We start from the raw sequence: 18,902 nt of genomic DNA, 5'->3' as shown, positions 1-18,902 counted from the left end.
AGAGCAAAAGAAGCTAACTAAATATCTTCCTCTGTATCACGTAGCTGATGTAGCAGGAGTGCAGGGGTTCTGTCAGTATTTACACGGACTAGTTACACATTCAGAATGAAACAATAACTTGCAGTGATCGTAAGTTAAAGAAATACTGACATTATCTTGTGATTTTGGGGACAATGGAAAGAACAGTAGATTTAGTATCAAAGACCTAGGTTAAAATATTGTTTTAGCCATTTCTAGCCAAACTGATTGATGCCAAGTTACCTCCTCTGAGCTTTGCCTCATCTTCAAAGTGGGCATGGTAATAGTTGGACAAGTCCTGTGTGTGCAAGTGCTTTGTAAGGGCTGTTCAAATGTAATACAAATACGACTTCTTACTTAGCTTTTCATTTGAGTTAACAAATACAGATAACGCCTCAGAGAACAGATTCTGGCCAAGTTACTTTTGTTTTTTCATGGTATTGTACCTCAGCCTCTTCACTTACAAATTAGAAATATTTTCCTCTAGTTTTGAGGAACAAATGAATTCATGTCTATGATCACCAGGAGAGTGCAGCTTTTAGAATGCCCTGTGCAAGTTTGGGAGTACAAACGTACATGCCTTGGAAAGCTCCTGCCTTAACTTGAAGTCGGATGTCCTGTGCCAGATAAATTGGGTCAGTCTGTAAGCGAAAGCTTGTATTGCTCCAGCCACGGAGCTTCTTATCCTGCCTTTTGTGCGAAGTAAACATGATGCTTCCCTCTCCCTCTCTGCTCTGTTGCTGCTTTTGTTACCGGAGGGTTCACTTTGCAGATTTTTTTTTTCCTGAGCCCTATCACTTTTCTTGATAGAATATCTGCTGAGGTTGCCACCTATGGGCATCATTTCCTGTAGGGAACCTAGCTTGTGTGTGTTCAAGAGTCATTCAGACAAAGTCGTTTTGGTGAGGGTATTACAGGATTTTATGGTCTGCAATGCTGGATTTCCAATTGAATTGCTCCAAGTGGCTACCTATAAGGGAGGAGGTTTTATTTCATGGGCTGATAGAGTTTCAGGTTATCACTAATTTGTATAAAAAGCTCTTAATGAGAAGTTTTACATTTACAGTATGTCTTCACCTGAAAATTTCATTTAAAAATAGTTTCATTTGGGGCACCTGGGTGGCTCAGTGGCTGAAGCGTCTGCCTTCAGCTCAGGTCATGATCCCAGGGTCCTGGAATCCAGCCCCACGGAGGGAGTCTGCTTCTCCCTCTCTTTCTGCCCCTCCCCCCACTCATGCTCATGTGCTTGCTCACTTTCTCTCAAATAAATAAATAAATAAAATCTTTAAAAATAAATAAAAATAGTTTCATTTATTTAACAGAAGTATTTTGAACAGCACCTATGTGCCAGAAACTACTCTGGTGAGAGGATTGAGTAGAGACACACATTCTACCTTTCTTGAGTTTATGACTTAGTCTGGAAGGTATACTTTAAATGGGTATAGTCACATGTGATGCCTATAATGACAAGGGAAATGCAGGGTTCAGGGAAGCTGTAATGGACTGTAGCTGGGGTCATCTGTCTGGCACCCCTTTTCTAGGATCACCACTTATACCCAGTCATCTACCCACTTATTGTTAAGGCATACCCATTGATGGGGTCACGGTTGATTGGTTCAAAGATGAGCACCTGTTAAGTCAGGCCAATAACTTCTCCTCTGGGAATTTTTGAAATGTAACAGAGTCAGGAAAGCCAAGGAATTTCTGGATGTCTAAACGGTAATGTGAAAGCATGGGAGCTCTTAGGGTCACCCTAAGGCCTGGAGGAGGGGAAGAAGCCCCAGTAAGAGAATGGGAGGAAATGAAATCTGAAACTCAGAGGTGTGGAAACCAGTGACAGATAGGAAGTTCTGGCAGCATTTGGGTTTCTGGTTAGAGTTCTTTGTGAGAATCCAGCCTGGGTACCCAGAATTTTTACAATAAATTTCCCTTTTTTTGCTTCAGGTAGTTTGGGTTGAATTTCTGTTGTATGACACCAGAGCAGTTTTGTCTGATACAGACGTGTATGGCTTGGGAACCTAACCCAAACTAAGGAATCAGGGAAAGCCACTGGCAACATATGTTTACACAGTGTTTTATTTTTGGTTAGATTCCCTGGGTTGCCCACAAATGATTGTTTAGCCCCTAGTGTAGCTAGAATTGGTTTTTATTTCTCCTTATAATGGATGGATTCATTCATTCATATTGAAGGCCTACTACGTTCTAGGGGTTATACTAGGCATTGGGGAAGTAAAAATATTTACAAAGCACTGGGCCTCTGAGGAGCATTTGCTCTCTACTAAACCTCTTACTGATGTCGTCATATGCTCATGTGTCATATGCTGTGTATGTCATATGCAAACATGGACTAGTCTGTGGAACTAACTTCTGTATGACATTATGTCTATGGTAAATGCGTTTCCTACTTGGGAGAATTTGTGCCCTTTGGCTATTGCAGTTCATTAATGCAATGAATATTTTTTGAATACCTTTTGTGTGTCAGGTACTGTTCCAAGCTCTGGAAACAGTGATGAAAAAAGGCTCTGCTGTCATGGAGCTTAAATTTTCGTTGGGGGAGGTGGGCACTAAACAGTGAACAAATAAATGAACAGAAAATTTACTCAATGGCATATGCCATGAAGAAAAATAAAACAAGGGCTCCTGGGTGGTGCAGCCAGCTAAGCGTCTGATTCTTGGTTTCAGCTCAGGTTGTGATCTCAGGGTCATGCGATCAAGCCCTGAGTCAGGCTTTGCTCCAAGCACAGATTCAGAGAGTCTTCTTCAGATTCTCTCTCTCCCTCTACCCATCCCACTTGTGCTCTCTCTCTCAAATAAACAAATCTTTAAAAAGAAACAGAAAAGAGGATGCTGTGGACAAGGGTGACTGGGAAGGGGCAGTGGAGAGTGACTTTGTGGTCAGAGAAGACATCACTATAGGGAACTTTTCAGGGGAAATGCACCTGACTCAGGGAAAGAAGGAAACAGGGTACTTCCAGAAATGTGCCTCTCCATACCACCAGATGTGAGATGGGGAGTACTGGTTAGTCCTGGGCCCTGAGGAGCAGTCTCTTTGGTATAGGCCTGGACTGGCTAGTAGCAGCAGGTGGCAATCGAGCACTGAACATGACTTGTCCAAATGAAAATGTTCAGTAAGGGTAAAATGTACACTGGATCCTGAAGCCTTAGCATGAAAAAAAAGTATTAATATTGATTACACAATGAATTGATAATATTTTGGCATAATTCTTATATAAAATATATGATTAAATTTCACTTGTTTACTTTTACTTTTTTAATGTGACTGCCAGAAAATTCAAAATTAAGTCTGTGACTCATGTTGTTTTTCTGTTGGACAGCACTGGTATAGATGAATTAGCCAGTGCTTTGGACTTAGACTGATGGCGGTTTGAGTACTTACTAGGGTTTTGTAGTAGTTTTCTGTATTTGTTTATTTTATTGTGGACGGTTTACTTGATTCTTCGCAGTTTTCATCTATTCAGTGGAGCTAATCATACTGTCTTGTAGAGTTGTTTTGAGGATTAAATCAGATTTGGTAGAGTGCCTCCTGTGTGCCAGGCCTGGGAAATCATGCTGGCCGCTAATTTAGAAATGTTAGTTCCTTCCCCCAGTCTGTGATGTGACGTAAGTTAGTCATGTCTGCCTGTGGGTACTTGAAAGTATTTGGAACTAAGGAGTGACTGTGTTGAGAAATTGCTGTGCAGGTTTATGATACTATATTAATTTGCATTTTTGCTTTATAATTATTCTTATCTTACAAATAAAGAGATTTTATTATAGCTAGGTTGGCCTTGTAGAGTTCCGTAGGCATGTAGAACCTGGCCTCACGTTTCCTGCCTCCCGGCTAACTATCCTTCCTTTAAATGACTGTGTTTTTCTCCACAAGGTAGGTGAGTTCTTCCATTAGAAGCCCTGACTAGGAATTCTGGTGCCAGATTCCATGCCAAAATGACGCCTTGTCTTCTGAATGTTTTTGATACTCTTGTTATACAGAAGTGATAATACCAGAATCTTGAAGACCTTGTTTATGCTTCAAGAGATTAGGTAACCAGAAGCCCTTCTGGCCCAAGGCCATGTACGATAGTGATTGGTTGGAAGAAAATGCTGATGCCTTTTTTTGTGGCGGGAACACAAAGGTTTTTCCTTCCCAGGTGGTCTCTGTCTGTCAGTAATGTATGCACTTTGGCTGGCGGGCCCTGGGCTTCAGGTTTGGGACACTGGCAATTAAGATGATTTAGTTCCAATAAAGAAACTTTAAAATTGTATCATTCGGAAGACTGAATTTGGCTCCTTGTTAAAATCAGAAGTCAGTTGCATAGCATGGAAAGGTTTGCTTAAATTTTAGTTCAAGTATTATTTATTGACCCTAATATTAGAAAAACGGTTTGCTATCTTTTTTTGTTTTTTTAAGATTTATTTTTGAGAGAGGGAGCACACGCACACAAGCATGAGGTAGGGAAAGAGCAGAGGGAGAGAGAGAGAGAATCTCAAGCAGACTCCCTGCTGAGCATGGAGACCCACATGGGGCTTCATTTCCCAACCCTGAGATCATGACCTGAGCCAAAATCAAGAGTCGGTTGCTTAACCGACTGAGCCACCCAGGCGCCCCAATGGTTTGCTATCTTATTAAATATCTAAGGGATTTGAAAATTGTATTTGGAAGACAACTATTTTAAATGCAGTGAAAACTGGCTGGTTTATAGATAATATGTTTTCTTCCAATAATTACTTGCTTCTTTTGAATCCTTGTGTCTCAAGTTGCTTATACCACCTCCCCAGCAGGTCATAATAATGTTTGCAACTCCACTCCATTGGCCACTGCAGTCTTTTGGTTGGAAATGTAGGCATAGGAAAATATAGAAGAAATTTATATAATGATCTATGTATATATATTCACTTATATGTATTCCAGAATTCCATATACATTTAACAGAATTATCTGAAATCTTAAAAATTGCTTTTTTTAATAATAAAAGCAAAGAAATGTAATTTATTTTGTGTACCAATTTATGTATGCACCAGTAAAGGAAGAGGTACAATTTATCTACATCCTTACCACCACTCATTATTGACAGCTTGATTGTTGCCCATTTCATGAGTATAAAATTATATTTTTTAGGATTATTGACCTGTTGAATCTCCCCCTCTGTGAGTTGCCCCATCATCAGTGTTGTTCATTTTCCAATTATTGTGTTTGGGTTTTGTTTTTTTCTTTTCAATTTCAAGGAAGTCTTTATATATTGTGGATCTTCTCTCTATCAGTTCTTTGTCTTTTAGCTTTGTTCATACTGTCTTCAGCCAGGAAGAAGTAAGGAAACTTAACAGTTTTGTCCTTTGTGATTGGTACTTTCTGTTTCTTTTTTTAAAAATGGCATAAAGCTATATGTGCATTGAGAATGATATTTTAAACAAGATGTTAAAATGTATAAAATAAAAATAATCTAACTTATAAGGGATACTTTGATGTCTGCATGGAGAATAATAGTGAGAGGGCAGAGACCAGGTAGGAGGCTCTTGCTTATACAGTTGAAATATAATGGTGTTATGGAGTAGTGAGAAGTAGCCAGGTTTTAGATATGTTTTTATATATTTCATATTTTTCAAAAGTAGAACAAACAAAATTTGGTAATGGATTGGATGTGGAAGGTGAGAGAAAGAGGAGAGTCAAGGATGATGCTAAAGTTTTCTTTCTGAGCTATTGGAAAGTTGGAGTTGCTATTTATTGAGATGGGGAAGACTGGAAGGAGCCAAGTTTGGAGAGGAAGGTCAGAGGTTCATCTTTGGACATATTACATTTGAAATGTCTATTAGATATTCAAGTAGAGTTGGTAGAGGATGTAGAGAAATATGTGAGGCTGGAGTTCAGGGGAGAGAGCCAAGTTGGAAATATACATTCAGGAAGTATCAGCATATAGTTGATATTTAAAGCTTTGAGACTGGTTGAAGTTACCCAGGGAATGAGTATAAATTATGAGAGGAAGAGACTCAAGGACTGAGCCCTGGACTACTTCAATGTTTAGAGGCTTGGGATGTGAGGACTCAGCAGAGACTGAGAAAGTCTCCATTGAGGTAGTGATGATGAAGTTCTGGAGCCAAGAGAATATAGTGTTTCAAGAAAGGAAGGAGCAATCCACTGCGTGTGATGATGCTGACAGGAAAAGGATGATGAGGACTGAGAGTTGACCATTGGATTTAGCCATATGAATGTCATCGGTGACACAAACAAGAGCAGTTCAGTGGAATGGTGGTGGAGACAGACTTACTGGAATGGGTTTAAGGGATAGTAGAAGGAGTTGAATTGGAGACAGCAAATAGAGATAGCTTTTTGAGTTTTGCTGTAATGTAGAGCAGAGAAATGGGACAGAAGCTATAAATGGAAACAAGAGAGTTTTTTTTAAGATGGGAAATATAACATGCTCATATGTTCCAACATATGCCAATGGATGCTTGAGTGAGAAAATTAATGATGTAGGAAAAGTGGGGAGAATTGCTGGAGCTTTCCTCTTGAGTGGCCAAGAGTGGATGAAGTCTCATGTACAAAGTGGAGTGGTTGGCCTACGGAGAATGGAAACATCATTCACAGTAGTAGGAGGGAAGAAAGAATACCATACATGGGCCCAGCTACAGAGAAGTAAGTGGATGCAGTGGTGAGAGCTTGTGGAAGTTCTCATCTGATTGTCTCTATTCCATTGGCCAAGGTCGGCGGGGGTTTCAGGGGAGGCCCTGTTGGAGGTTTGAGGAAAGAGAGTATGGTATGGAATAGAGGTCTAGGAGAGTGGAAGAATGGGTAGTATGGTAGTATATTAGGATTGTCTGACTCTGCCAGGGACTCTGTTGCTTGAGTTTTGTGGTCATGAATTGAAAAGGTGACCCATCTAGTTGAGTGTGTTTTTCTGGCCATGTTCAGAAACACTGGTACAGTTGTGGGAGAGGTAAGGATTGGGTTTAGCTAGTTTAAGTACTTTGACAGGATGAATAGGATGAAATGAGAAGTGTGGGCTTAGGGATGTGAAAGTGTATGCAAGGAAGTGATGATTACAATGGGCCATGGATCTAAGCTGGCTAAAAAGAAATTAGAGAACAAGAAAATAGTGAATGATGGTAAAAAAGGTATGGGATCAATGGCTTGCAGGAACAGGGTGTGGGGGGGGTCAAGGAATTGTTAGAGATATTTGAAGGGAGAAAAGGAAGTGATAGAGAATTGGATTGAAGGGTTGCTGTTGATAATTTTAGGGAAGTGGCAATTTCATTTCTGATCTGATTTTTAGTTAGCAATTATTATTATTTTTATTTTTTTTTTACTGAATACACAACCTTTTATTTTTCTTCAAATCTGGAGTTTTTTAATTATACAAAGATGAGAAGTCAAGTTCTGTAACCTAAAAATATTTACTTATTAAAACTACATTAATACTTTCATAAACCATACAAAATGATGAGACAAACATGTACATTTATAGAACTGCATGTCAGTCATGCCAGATCCCTGGGGAGGGAATTCCCAGCACGACCTCATTTGTCTGTGAGGACACAGAGCAATCCTTGTTCAGTCATACCCATTCAATTCCTTGTTCAGCATGGTTAGTGCTCTACTTCTTGATGGTTTCCCTCAGTTATGAATGTGCATGTCCACTTGTCTGCTTCCTAGAGCAGACATTTACCTTCCTCATCCACCAGCCATTGGAGGAGGACTAGGGCCACATAGATGATTAATTCGACCCATTCTTCTGGGAGGGTTGCCTGGTGGCCCTCTTCCATCATCATATCTGGAATCAGAGGAGTTTCCATATCCTCTTCTCTTTTTCACATCTTGCTGAAGCAGAGTCTTGAAAAACAAAACCACAAACTCTGCTATTCCCCAGAAGAAATCTGTTATCAAAGATAATCTCCATGGGGACTGACTCCGGCTGTCCAATACTTGTCCATTTGAGATGTAAACCATCTTTACGCCGTGTTCCCGTCTTCTGGAGCAACTCTAATTGGCAATTATTTTAAGGAATGATCTTTCACCTATTCTTCCCACAGTTGTTAATATTCTATACATCAACACTTTAATTTCTCTAAAAGAACCTAAAATAAAATTGTATGTTTGTTTAGTTTTCAAACCATGAACGTTTTGCTGGGCTTTGCTGGTCCTTTAGAATATTTTTTTCTTTAGATTTTATTTATTTATTTATTTGAGAGAGAGTGCATGCGCGCGTGCACACACACACGTGCACACGTTGAGTTGGGGGAAGGGCAAAGGCAGAGAATCTCAGGCAGATTTTGTGCTGAGCATGGAGCCTGATGCAGGGCTTGATCTCATGACCCTGAGATCATGACGTGGGCCGAAACTGAGAGTTGGATTCTTAACGACTGAGCCACCCAGGCGCCCCAAAATATTTTTTTAAATGCTCTTTAGCAAGTCTAGTGAACTTCCAGTTTAAAGTTCTGGTACTTTAAGCTGTCTTTGCACATTGACTTGATGAATGTTTTATTGCAGCACACATAGAGTGCCTTAGTAAAGTTACTTTGAAATTGAAGTATAATTAGCTGGCACCTCTGTGAAAAAATGTGAGAACCATGAAGGATGTAAGGTTTTCTGGTGGAAAACCTTATCTATCTATCTATCTATCTATCTATCTATCTATCTATCTATCAGCATGATAGATTCTGTTATGGACAGGTTGTAAAATCTGCCTTGATTTTTCATATTTTCATAGATGAAATTTTGAAAAATTTTTGAAGTTTTTAATTTTTATATATGATGACATAAGTTTAATGTTAACTCTTTACATATGCATATACTTATACTATTTTGGTAAAAATGGTAAAAATTATTATGGTCTTGGGAAATTCTATGAAGTGTGATCAACCTCAAAAAAGAATATTAATTACTGAGGCTTATTCTGACCTACTCTTTAAGAATAATTTTAATTGTCACAGATTTAGAGCCCTGTTGCTTCATTTTTAATAACTGATATAATTAACACTTCTTCTACTTAATAATAACAAGAACTGAAGGTGTCAACAGAATAATTCCCAGAAGTCAAGAGCTAGCTTCCCAAGAGACCTTCATATTGACACTTGATGCCATCACCAATACCTATTCTTTACTGAGGTAAACAACATGAACTCTGTGCTGAATTTCTGCTCTGTTAATTACATTAAAAACTGCATTTTCTTTTTAAAGATTTTTTTTACTTATGTGAGAGAGAGAGCATGAGAGGAGGAGCAGAGGGAGAGAGACAAGCAGTTGACTCTGTGCTGAGCAGGGAGCCTGATGCGGGGCTCCATCCCAGGACTCTGAGATCATGACCTGAGCCAAAACCAAGAGTCAGTTGCTTACCTGACTGAGCCACCCATGCGCCCCAGCATTTGTGTTGATTTGGTGAGCATTGATTGAGGAGCGGGTAGCTGTTTACTTCCACTTGATGGTATATGTAATTGTGGACCTCTGTCTGAATTACCAAAGTCTGTTTTGAGAACTTGGATCTTCATCTTTCAAGAGTATTGAAGATACTTTTAGAGTCACACAGAAGACTTTGGGTAGGCTGGGCTTGTTTCTGTCTGCTAGTGACTACCTTATTCAAGTACCATTTTTTAGGGCCAGGGTCTGACATTAGTATTTGATATTCTGTGTTTCCTCTTGCTCCTTTATTTTCCTGAATGAATTTGGACCTTATAAATACCTGTTCTTTGGAACATGCTTTAATGCTGTATTCACCTGCCTTTGGTATGACTTCGGTCAAAACCACATTTTACCCAAGTTAAAAATAAGACGTGTCTGTGGCTTAAGAACAGTGTCCTTCAGCTGCCCACATTGGGCATTTTAGGTTTTGGCATATTAACTGTTCCAAAATGGCCAGTTTCCATGATCCTCAGTGTCCTTTGATGGTTTTGCCCTAATGAGACCTGGCTCTCTTTCCTGTGACTTACAGGCTCAAGAAAGGAGGCTCTGTGTGGGTTAGTAGACGTTGAGACTTTTGCAGGCCAAGCCAACAGAGTTCAATTTGTCACTCACTGGGCTAAATTAAGTGAGCAGCATGTTGGAAGCGGGACAAACTGGCCAACTGTGCATCATACAGTGCCGTATGTGTTGCTATAGACTGTGGAATGGTGATGTCTGTTGATTAGCGGAGCCTATTGGAGTAAATGCTGGGGGAATCATACGTATGTCATTTTTGGCACCAGATGTTAGTCCATGGAAACCAGTTGTGTGGTGTTTTACCAATCAGATTATTTCTAGACAATGATTTTTTGTTAGAAGACATAATTATTTATTTTTAATGTCAGAAAGAATTAACCTTGCTTGAATAGCATACCTTGATAAATGTAATAATTGATTTACCCAATTTTAAGCAGTCCTAGATACAAATTGTCCATAGGTTAATTACGAAAAAGTGTGACATTTTGAAGCAAACAGTTACAGAATTAGAGTGGTTAACAAATTTAAATTAGTTTAAGTTAGTAGTTTTGTTATCTCTTCCCACAAACCTGTCAGTATGAGGATTTAAGGCTTTCCTATTATTATGGGCTCAGTTGTGTCCCCGGCAAAGTTCCTATGTTGAAACCCTATCCTACTATCTCAGAGTGCGACTATTTGGAGATAAGATCTTTACAGAGATAATTAAGTTAAAATGAGGATTTTTCGGTGGGCCCTAACCCAACGTGACCGGTATCCTTGTAAGAAGAGGAGAGCTGGATACATACACAGGTGAAAGACAACGTGAGGACACAGGGAAAAGATAAGCCACGGAGAGAGGCTTTCAGAAGAAACCGGCCCTGACACCTTGATCTTGGACTTCTAGCCTCCACACCTGTGAGAAAATATCAAGTTCTGTTGTTTAAGCCACCCAGTCTGGGAGTGCTCTGTCATAGCAGCACTTGCAAACTAATAACGTGTGTCAGGTGTGAGCCAGAGAATAAAAACATAAGATTTTATAGGTAAATAAATAAATGCAAAATTTCAAACCTTAATTTGCTTTACAAATGATCCGAGTGGGGAAAACCATTGCATGGGCCCTCTGTTGCCCAGTGCCAGAGCCCCTGCTGAGGTGGCAAGTGGGAGCACAGTAGGAAACCCTGAGATTTTAGATCTGGTGAGGAAGGGCCTTAGACATCATCTCTTGCAACCTCCCTAGTTACAAAGGGAGCTTGTAACTAACACCTGGAACGCCAGAAGGTTCATGCAGGAGCACATGGCTACTTATTGACATATCCATGCCGGGAACCCGGCTCTCTTACTTCCTGGTTCCCCTTTTCTCCTCAAGGCTATACCTATATGTCATCAGGTTCTGCTGTTTTGGCAACTTGATTTGAGAAGCAATCTGTTTTTCTTCTATTCCTTCTGTCCTTTTTTGTTGTTGTTGTTAAGAATATTTTCCACGTCAAAAAGGTATAAAGAATAGCATTAATTATTAAATTAAATAATTACCTGTGCATCCAGCACTCACTTTAAACTATTAAAACATTACACATTGATTCAAAGCCCCTTCCCTGGTCATATTTCCCTCCCTATCCCCTAGAGGTGACTACTGTCTTGAATTTGTCATTTAGTTTTTCTATGTATATCTCTGTACTCTTATTAAAAAGGAGGGTATTGGGCGCCTGGGTGGCTCAGATGGTTAAGCGTCTGCCGTCAGCTCAGATCCTGATCCCGGAGTCCTGGGATCGAGTCCTGCATTGGCTCCCTGCTCAGCAGGGAGCCTGCTTCTCCCTCTGCCTCTTTCTCTCTCATGAATAAATAAATAATAAAAAAAAATGAGGGTATTACTAAACAGTATATAGTATCATTGTGCAAAAATTAAACATCATATACAAGGTATGTCAAATGTATCCTCAATTTGTTTTTATTCTACTCAGTCTTGTTTACGAGAGTCAGCCTTGTTGCTGTACATATCGCTCCATTTCACTCATTTCCACTGCTATGTAGTTTTCCATGTTATGAATATACTATATTTCTGTATTCTTTTGCTGATATTTAGGCTGTTTTTATAGTTTGTTCAAGAATGATGCTGCTGTGAATATTCTTAAATATATTTCCTGTGCGTATGTGTGCAGGTTTATTTAGGGTATGTCTCTGTGGGTGGAATTGCGAAGTCATAGGTTGTGTACATTTTCAGTCTTTCCAGATACTGCCAAATTGTTCTGCAAAGTGGTTGCACCAGTTTCCATTCCTACTTAGTAGTATGGGTTCCTGTTTCTCCACAGCCTTGCCAGCCGTGATTTTTGCCAGTCTAATGCATTTTAATTTCTCTCATTATGAATGAATATCAACATCTCTTTCATGTTTATTGGCCACTTGGGTTTTTTAAAGTGTATTTTTTTTCCTTTTTCTAATCAGAGTCTTAGAGATAGAATGGACTGAGTGGTCCTAGTGTCCATCTCCTCATTTTACAAATGAGGAAATGGGCTAGAGAAATGTAGTGACTAATTTAAGGTCCCCAAACAGACAAAAACTCAGGGGCCATGCCTCCCAGTCATCTGTTCTTTTTTACCAAATAGTCAATTCATGCGTTTGGGTGAATTCCCTTTTGGTATTGTGAAGAACAGGGTCTAGGGCTAAACTGATTGATCAGAAGAGTTTAATTAGTGAGTGTGTGGATGACATATGTGACATTGTTTTATCTGAACTTTCTGAAAATCCACACCATTATCTCCTTGTTTAAAACCCTTCTGGGTTTCTCATTGCTCCTTGGAAAGTCAAAATGCTTAGCTCTCTCTACTGGATTGGGCCCCTCCTGCCTCTTTAGGCTCTTCTCGATCCCTCCTTGTCTGCCTTCCAGCCACACTGGCTTTCTTTTGGTTTCACACTTGCCGTGCTCCCTTCCTCAGGAGGGCCCATGCGTTTTTTCTCTGCCTGCAACTCTCTCTCCCTCCCTCCCTCTGGCTCATTCTTGTGCCTTTCTCGGGGCAGCCTTCCTGAGTACTCCTCCTAGGCCTCATCCCTCCTCTCTCCTCACGAGGCCTCATACCTTCCATAACACTCATCACAGTTGCAGGCTTACATTTAAGTGTACAGTTATTTATTTATTTTAAGATTTTTATTTATTCATTTTTGAGAGAGAGCACGTGTGTGCATGCACATGAGTGGGGGTGGGGGCAGAGGGAGAAGTGGAATCCCTACTGAGCAGGGAGCCCGATGTGGGACTCGATCCCAGGACCCTGGGATCATGACCTGAGCTGAAGGCAGATGCTTAACCGACTGAGCCACCCAGGCGCCCCTGTATTGAAGATTTATATTCATGACTCAAAGTATATGGCAAGGGAGAGGTAGAAGGAGAGAAAAAGTAAAAAAGGAAAATTAGACATTGGAAGGAGGAATGCTAGATCAGTAACTGCCTGATCAGGGAGCCTGCAGAATGGGCCATTTGAACTTTCTGGGCATTCCCAATACAGGCTAGCTGGCTGGGTGAACTCCAAGTCTAAGAGAGTCTGAACAGTGATGGACCACTTACTAACTTAGAGGGGAAAACTTCTGAATAGATCTTAGCTAGATCTTTCTAAGATTCTGGTTTGAAGAACTCAAAATGAGGGTACACTATAAGAATAAAAAGCAGTTTTGCTCCCTCCTTCAAATTATTACTTTTACTTGCACAAGACAAATATGGGTCTGTATATGACTAATCATTTTGTTACCTTAATCCTTAAAGGATAATAGAACTCCTAGCATAGTCCGGTGAGAGTCTGTGTCCAAGTAGAAATTTTGATTTTATTATTAGATTTTTCTATGTCTTTTGGATATCTCGGCATTGCCTCAGTAGAAGAAAAGAGGAGATATCTTTACCTTTTCATGAGTATGTCCATAATTCTTAAAACATTACATTGCCATAATTCCTCAAAGTTCTTTTTTTTTTTTTTAAGATTTATTTATTTTAGAGAGAGAGCACAAGCAGTGAGGAGGGAGGGGCAGAAGGAGAGGGAGAGAGAGAATCCTAAGCAGACTCCCCACTGAGCTTGGAGCCCAACATGGGGCTCCATCTCACGACCCCAAGATCATGACTTGAGCTAAAATCAAGAGTTGGATCCTTAACTGACTGAGCCACCCAGGTGCCTCACTTCAATGTTATTCTTAATTCACTATCAAAAGAAATAAGTTATTTCTGGATTGTTCAGTTAGCGGTAGGTAGCAAGCACATGTTTTCAGGGTGGATGATAACAGACTGTCACATTTTCTGTTTAGTTTTGGTATCTCTTTCTTAGCTGTGGAGTTAAGAACTTCCTTTGTAAGTCTTCACTTCCTTCACAGCCATGGGAACTCAGGGTTCTCAGTGGACATGCTCCATGACCTCTGTGTTTTCACTAAAAGCAAAGAACAACTATGATGTTGCAAGAATGCCAAGTAGGAACATTGAAGGTAATAAACAAAACTGCCTGTGCCCAAAAAAGTGTAGTGTCTTTTGCTATAAAACAGAAGATATTTGCCTGTAGTATGTTACTGATCTTTTTTTTTTTAAGATTTTATTTATTTATTTGAGAGAGAATGAGAGAGAGAGAGAGCACATGAGAGGGGGGAAGGGTCAGAGGGAGAAGGAGACTCCCTGCTGAGCAGGGAGCCCGATGCGGGACTTGATCCTGGGACCCCAGGATCATGACCTGAGCCGAAGGCAGTCACTTAACCAACTGAGCCACCTGGTGCCCCTGTTATTGATCTTTCACATGACTCTTTAAGGTAGTTATGAGCATCCACTTATTTTTATTTTTGACAAAGTAAAGATAACTGAAACTCTGAGCTTGGGTTGTTTAATATGGTAGGAGCAAAGTGCAAACAAATCTGTTCCCATTTTTAATAAAATAATAGGACTTAGCTGCAATTAAAAGGACCTATTTCATATGGTTGTATGAGAGTAAGATGAAATAAATGTGAGTTTATAGGTTTAGAGATTGCTTCCTACATAGTAAGATCTATGTTAGGTGTTGGCTATTAATTATTTATTGTTATTAGTATTATCTGATGCCTTTCAATATTGCAAACTTAGGTTGTCTTTTTCAGTGAAGAGACATCATCCTTTCCAACCTGTAATACCTTTGTTTTCTGTCCAAATTTATTGAGTCTAGAGATTAGCTAGAATAGGATTCTAAATGTGGAATATCTATGATGTTTGTTGGGTATTTATTATTGCTAATCTTACTCCCATCTTTCCATTCTTGATACTCTGCAATTCCATCCCTGGAAAATCTAATTGCTTCTTCCAGAGCTGTGGGCTAGTACCCTAAGTAATCCTTTTTGTGACCTCTACTTTCAGGATTCTTCCAACCCCAAGCTCTTGTCCTTATTAAAACCTATTTTCTGAAAAGTTGCTGGGTAGGTATTGAAGGTACTATGTTAGAGCTTCTTCTCCTGTTAAAGGACTTTCAGGCCTAGGTGGAATGGTGTGTAGGGCGTTTTTCTGGGCCAGTGTCCTTTCTGATAATACCTTGATGCAGAGACAGAACTGTCCTTTCAAGTTCGGGCTTCTTGTCTTTTTAAAGCTCTTCATAAAAACCCATTTGTTCCCAGGCCACACTTCCTCAAGCCAAATCCTCCCCGTCGTTTGGACTTCTGCTGGAGTTGGGAAAGGCCCTAGGGGTTCTTAGAATTATAAACCATAAATAGCTGACAGAGCACAGGAGATATGATAGAGGTGATATGAAGCTCATGTCCCACGAGTGGATCCTACTCTATAAAGAATTACAAGACTAAACTCTGGAGACTGCTAGTGTTTAAAAGCACTCATCCTTATTGAAGGAGATTTGTACATTTCTTGACCTTCTGACAACTGTCAGTCTGAATAGTATATTTGGAAAGTTCCAAGGCTGGCAAGATTGATTTATTCCAATCTGCACACCTTTTCAGTATTAGCTGTGTGGAAATTTTCTCATCAGCCATAAGAAAGCTGTTTTATAGTCAGAGCAGATCATATAGCTCCCTAAAGCAAATAGCAGCTGACTTATCTGAACATGGTGAGGAAATCATTATTATTTCTTCCTCTTTTTTCTTGGTTCCTCTGTAATAGCTTGGTCTTTAATAATTGGATCTCATTTGGGTTGTACAAGAACATGAGAATATTTAATGAGCACTATTGAGCTGTGATGGTTGTCCTGGTGGAAAAGCACTAATATATATTTACTAGCAAAGCACAGGGCATATTCAAGGCCAAGCTCTCTGTATTCATCCTAAGGCTATGCAACCTAGAATAGTGCCTTAGGTGGCACCAGAGATAATTGGTGACACTTGCCAGCCTTGCACATGAACTTCTAATGGAAGCAGTGTACATAATGTTTAATGAGCATTAGTACCTAAGACAAAATGCCTGGGATCATATCCTGGACTGACTACTTACTGAATGACCTTGAACAGGTTATTTACCCTCTTAGTACCTCTATTTTGCCCCTGTGTATAATGGGGGCAGTGATAATACTTACCTTAAAGGGCTGTTGTATTTGTAATACATTTAGAACAATGTCTAGCACATATGTACTCAGTAAATTTTAGCTACTATCATTCCTTTTCTTCTCTTTTCTTGTTTCTACCTGACACTCTTTTCATCCTTTCTTTCCTTCTTTTAGTTTTCCATCTTGTCATTTCCTTAGCTTTTGGACCTGGCAGGGCTGGCCAGCCCTGTCTGTCCCGTTGGTCTGTTCAGGGCTACTACTTCTTGTAGAAATGAGGTGTCTTTCTTTCTGTTTAGTAAGTTTCTAAGTTAGAGTTTCCTCTTTAGAACATTGAATGCAGATGTTCATTCTGCCTTAAGGAAGGTGAACACAATTGGTTGTGCTAGCTGAGATAGGTATTTATTGCTGGGAGATAAGAAGAAGAATGTGTTGATTCCAACAAAGAAGTTATTTTAGGCCATGGGTCTCACACATTTGTAAATGAACACTTTCCTCTTTAGGAAGGTACCTACATTTTAGTCCAAGTTAGGATTCAAACATTAGGAAGTTGCTAGTTGCTTGCCAAATTTTCAGTCTTACTTAATAAAAGGGACCACAAACACTGTAGATAGATCTCCAGACTATGTTAGATCTAAAGATGCTGAGGGTCCTTTTGCTCTGGAAAGGTACTAATTTTTGAAGTTTTCAGAGGGAAAAGAGCTCTTTTCTGTTTGTTTTAGATGGAGTACATAAGAAATAGGTAACTATAATCCAGATCAGTTACTTTTGGCCAAAATGGGCTACTTAGCTTAGTTGGCTTTCTGCTTCCCTTTTTCATTTACAAAGGGAAAAATATATTTATAGTTGAGAAATACGGCAGACACCACTGTAACTGAGTGATCAAGATTAACACTGCCAATAATACAATATATCAGTACCCCTGATATGATGCATGTGAAGGGCACAACATCACTTCTCTGGTATTTTTGCCTAAAATACATAACCTCAATCCAGTCTTGAGAAAACACCAGACAGGGGTACCTGGGTGGCTCAGTTGGTTAAGTGTCTGCCTTCAGCTCAGGTCATGATCCCAGGGTCCTGGAATCGAGCCCCACATCGGGCTCCCTGCTCAGAAGGGAGCCTGCTTCTCCCTCTCCCTCTGCCTGCTACTCCCCCTGCTTGTGCTCTCCCTCTCTCGCTTGCTTGCTCTCTCTGACAAATAAAATCTTAAAAAAAAAAAAAAAAAAGAAAACACTAGACAGGTTAAAATTGAGAGAATATACAAATACAAATAACTCACCAGTACTCATCCGAAGTGTCAAGGTCATGAAGGATAAGGAAAGACTGAGGAGGACCCGTCACAGATTAGAGGATATCAAGTAGCCATAACAACTAAATGCAATGTGGGATCCTGGATTGGATCTGAAAGAGAAACAGGGTCATTAGGGGAACAGCTGGTGGAATTTGAATAAAGTATGTAAATTTGGTTAATACTGTTATACCAATGCTAATTTAATAATTGTACTGTGATTATATAGGTTGTTAACATTAGGAAATGGTGAGTGAAAGGTATATATGAACTCTAAAAAGGTTACAACTTCAGGGGCACCTGGGTGGCTCAGTCAGTTAAGCATCTGCCTTCACCTCTCAGGTCATGATCCCAGTGTTCTGGGATTGAGCCCTGTACCAGGCTCCCTGCTCAGCGGGGAGTCTGTTTCTCCCTCTTCCTGTGCCCTTCCCCACTGTTCATGCTCTCTCTCTCTCTCAAATAAATAAATAAAATCTTTTAAAAAAATGTTTGCAACTTTTATGTAAATTCGAAGTTATTTCAACATTAAATATAAAAAAAGAAATTTAAATAACATAGGTAAATTTTTAAATGTAATTAGATTTGGAAGATAAAGATGAGGAAAACTCCCAGAAAGTAGAGAAAAGAGAGAAAATATAAGAAAATTAGAGTGTTAGTACTACAGATGCAACATCCCAATAACAGGAAATCCACAGAGAAGGAGAAATGGAAGGGAGAAAGTCATCAAAGATATAATTCAAGAAAATTTCACAGAATCGGAGAACGTCAGTTTCCATATTGAAAAGACCCATTGAAAACTCAGCACAACAGTTGCAAGTGAACCCACGCCAAAGCTTAGGTGTGACATTGCAAAATATTTGGAATAAAGAGAGGATCTTAAAAGCTTTCAGAGAAAATGGAGAGAACAGGTTACATACCCAATGTTAAGAATCAAACTGGCATCAGACTTCTCAGCAGCACTGTTGAAACACATGGGCACAGTAAAGCAGTAGAAAGAATACAGTAAAAAGGAAGCAATGCCTTCAAAATTCTGAGGGAAGTATTTCTAGCCATCCCCTTTTGCCTGCAGTGTGCCTGCCCCTCTCCCTGAAATCCTCAATCAGGGTAGCAGAAGCAGAACTCCTGAACATAGCCACTCAGTCAACTCTCCCCCTGCCCCCTCCCATCCCCCTCCCATCCCCCTCCCATCCCTGCAGTTCGCTCACCTGCTCCTTTCTGGCTGCTTCCTTTTGGTGATACTGTT

At 39.9% G+C, this 18,902-nt stretch overlaps 1 protein-coding gene and 1 pseudogene across 1 annotated transcript in view; one reads left to right on the top strand and one right to left on the bottom strand.

Annotated features, from left to right (window-relative positions):
* The window catches only part of CRACD (capping protein inhibiting regulator of actin dynamics), a 256,557-nt gene that overhangs the window by 43,060 nt on the left and 194,595 nt on the right, over nt 1-18,902 (top strand). The gene's annotated exons all lie outside the window — the stretch shown is intronic.
* Nucleotides 7,391-7,976, bottom strand: LOC114206653 (selenoprotein K-like; annotated as a pseudogene).

The sequence above is a fragment of the Eumetopias jubatus genome, unplaced genomic scaffold (genome assembly GCF_037043125.1).
Source record: "Eumetopias jubatus isolate StellerSeaLion01/CBP00866 unplaced genomic scaffold, mEumJub1_p1.0 scaffold_2, whole genome shotgun sequence".
NCBI classification, from domain to species: Eukaryota; Metazoa; Chordata; class Mammalia; order Carnivora; family Otariidae; genus Eumetopias; species Eumetopias jubatus.
This window is presented reverse-complemented; position numbering and strand designations above follow the sequence as displayed.